We start from the raw sequence: 3,845 nt of genomic DNA on the forward strand, positions 1-3,845 counted from the left end.
AAAAAAAAAGACAGGTGAAATAACATTGTTTGTGGGACATAGGAGAGAAGAGAATTCCTAAGGCAGATCCTAGTGAAGGTGAAAAAGGGTGGCATTTGCCACACAAGTGGAGAGATAAGTTCCACGTAGAGATGCATGTCACCTATGGTAACAGGAAGGATGGGAGAGTAAGTATGTGGTACAGATACTCAAGGGTGGGCAAATGTATAAAATCTGGTGCTGCCTTCAAGGAGGTTGCTATAAGTAGATGAAATGGATCTTCAGGAAACTACAACAAATGATGTTTCAAAAAAAAGAGTGGAAAAAGCATTCCCAGGATTCAAATGTGGGCAAATTCTTGCTGGAGACATAAATGAAAAGGAGGTTCATAGAAAGCTTAGAGATATTAGGGTTTTAAGACAGGATAGGATTTTGATTGGTGGTAGCAAGAGGGGTGACTTTCTAAACAAAAGAGTGACAGGAATCTAGAGAATTTAGATGTACTCCTCAAATGTACTTCCAGGTTCTGCCCTGTCCTCTGGACTCTGCATCTCTCCCTCTGTAGCAACCTCACTGACCTGGCCATCTTTCCCTTTACAGATGACCCCACAAGGGATGATGCAAAGTCCACTCAGCCCTTCTCCTGAGTCGTTAACGGTTCATTCAACCACAAGATCCTATTCCACTTCAAAATCAAACTCTGGAAAACCAGACTCAGCATCATCTCCTGGAAAACACTCCTTGCTTCTCTTTCAGTGAAAGATCTCATCACCCAGACTCAAAACTTTCCTCCTTGACTTTACCTTGTCCTCTCCTTTTACATCCAAGCCCCTAAAGTGTGGGCACTGTTCTTCAATGCAGCTCTCCCCACCACCCTCTCCTCTCCATCTTCTTGACCATCACTCCAGTTCAGTCCCTCCTGGTCTAGTTACCAGAGCTGCCTGACTCCTGTTCTGGCCTGTGATTTCTTCCCACCTCAAGCTAATGGTTGTTTACAAAATAAGTTGAAACCACTCTCTCCTACCTGCCCCGCCCACTTGCTATAAACTAAGAGAAGTGTTGTTTAAGAGTTTATGTTTAATAAGGATTTATACAGAATATATATTCTCAAATCAAGAACATCATTATGTTTAGGGTTATTCATTTTCCTGTTAAGCTCCCTGAAACATTAATTGATAATAGTGTTATTCATTTTGAAAACCCTATAATCTTCAATGTTTTCAAATAGATTGATAGTTGTCCATGATGCATGACAGCGTAATTCCTGAATATATCAATGATTTCAAAGCACAGAAGCTGAGGCCATACCTCAATTACACTCCCTCCAGCAGGAGTTTTTGTTGTTGTTGTTATTAGGAATATCACTAACCTTCACTATTTTTATCATGAATTATTGGTATATTGTTAGCATTAAGAGAAAGCTGGTGATGCTGTTCAGCATAAATGCAGCAGAAAATCCTGAAAAGTGAAACAACAAAAATATTTATTGATCACATAAATATGCAAATATTAAATTTAAAAAATGGATTAATTTGAACCCATTCTCTGTTAGACGGAAAACACACCTTTAATATTTATTATCTTCCTATAACTTAAAAGTATTATTTTTCCAAAGTGTATTTCAAAAAATACATACTTTGAAATTTAAAGTAATTTTTTCATTTTCATGCTCGCATGCAGTCTGGAGTTAGGATTTCAACCAGTGATGAATTTTCCCTTACATTTTTACATCTCCTTTCACAGAAACTTAAGTGACACTTGATATCAAAGTACCTAATTAAGAAATTGGACATACAAATATGGGGAGAGTGCAATTTAGATTATACAGAAGGCATTTTAGGTGATGCAATATATATTGCATATTCTTCAGAATTCAGAAAATGTAGATTAGAGTGTAGTCCTTGTTGTTAGGTGCCATCTAGTCAGCTCTGACTCATAGTGCCCCTACGTACAACAGAATGAAACACTGACTGGTCCTACACCATCCAAACAATCCTTGCTATACTTGAGCAATTTTTGCACCCACAGTATCAATCAATCTTGTTGAGGATCTTCTCCTTTTTCCATGACCTTCTACTTTATGATGGATAGCCTTCATATCCATCCTGAAGCTTAATATCCTTCTCCAGGGAATAGTCACTTCTGACAACATGACCAAAATAAATGAGATGAAGTCTGGGCATTCTCGCTTCCAAGGAGCATTCCGGCTGCACTTCTTCCAGGACAAATTTATTTGTTCTTCTGGCAGCCCATGGTATTTTCAGTATTCTTCACCAACACCACAATTCAGAGACATCAACTCTTCTTCATTCTTCCATATTCATTGTCCAGTTTTCATAGGCATATGAGGTGACTGAAAATACTATGATTGAGTTAGGTACACTTTAGTCTTCAAAATGACATCTTTGTTTCTTAACACCTTAAAGAGGTCTTTTGTGGCAGATTTGCCCAAGGAAATATGACATCTGATTTCTTGGCTGCTGCTTTCATGTGGATCCAAGTAAAATGGGTTCCCTGACAACTTCAATCTTCTTTCCATTTATAGTGATGTTGCTTATCAATACAGTTGTGAGTGTTTTTTTTTTTTTAATTGAGGTGTAATCCATACTGAAGACTATAGTCTTTGATCTTCATCAGTAAGTGCTTCACGTTACTTCACCTTCAGCAAGCAAGGTTATGTTAACTGCATATTGCAGGTTGTTAATGATTCTTCCTCCAATCCTGATGCCACATTCTTCATGTAGTCCTGCTTCTCAGAATATTTGCTCAGCATACAGATTGAATAAGTACAGGGAGAGGATACAACCCTGACACATACCTTTCCTGATTTTAAATCATGCAATGTCCCCTTGTTTTATTTGAATGACATCTTCTTGATCTATGTACAGGTTCTTTATGAGTACAAATGAATGCTTTGGAATTCCCATTCTCTGCAATATTATCCATAATGTATTATGATCCACAAAGTGAATGTCTTTTCATAATCAGTAAAACACAGGTAACCATCTTTCTGGTATTCTTTGCTTTTATCCAAGATCCCTCTGACATCAACAATGACATTCCTCTTTCCAAGTCATCGTCTAATGCAAGCTTAAATATCCAGAAGTTTATCTGTGAAATATTTTTTGAATTGTCTTCACAAAATTTTACTTGAAAGTGATATTAAGGATATTGTTCATTAATTTCCACATTCTGTAGGATCACTTTTCTTTGACTTGGGCATAAATATTGATCTCTTACAATCAGTTTGCCAGGTAGCTGTCTTCCAAATTTTTTCTGCATGAACAAGTATGCACCTCCAGTGCTGCATCCATTTGTTAAAACATCTCAGTGGGTATTCCATCAATTCCTGAAGCCTTGTTTTTGCTAATTCCTCCAGTACAGTTTGGACTTCTTCCTTCTATACCATTGGTCCTTGATCATATGCTACCTCCTGAAATATTTGAACATCAAAGAATTCTGTTTGGTACAGTGACTCTGTGTATTTCTTCCATCTTCTTTTGAGGCTTCTTTCATCATTAAATATTTTGCCCAAAAATCAGAATATTTAGTCATTGAGTAACATCAAAAATGACAGATGTTTAAAGGGTAAGAAAAACTGATTTAGGAGTAAATACAGGAATAAAAGCATAAGCAGATTCAATGTTTATGAAAATGAGTGTGACAAAGTGGGTAGAGAATGATGCAAGTGAAAGATGAGTGTAGAAAACTGGCAGAGCTATTGTAGAAAACTATTGGTTAGTGTGGAAAATAAGGAAGGAAGTGGATCATTTTTATCAGAAATTATCCTAAAGATAATTTTATCTGAATTTATCTTGTTGTTGTTGTTGTTATGTGCCGTCGAGTCGGCCCCGACTCATAGCGAC

Source organism: Orycteropus afer, unplaced genomic scaffold, assembly GCF_000298275.1.
Source record: "Orycteropus afer afer isolate SDZICR_OR568_19922 unplaced genomic scaffold, OryAfe1.0 scaffold01094, whole genome shotgun sequence".
NCBI lineage: Eukaryota > Metazoa > Chordata > Mammalia > Tubulidentata > Orycteropodidae > Orycteropus > Orycteropus afer.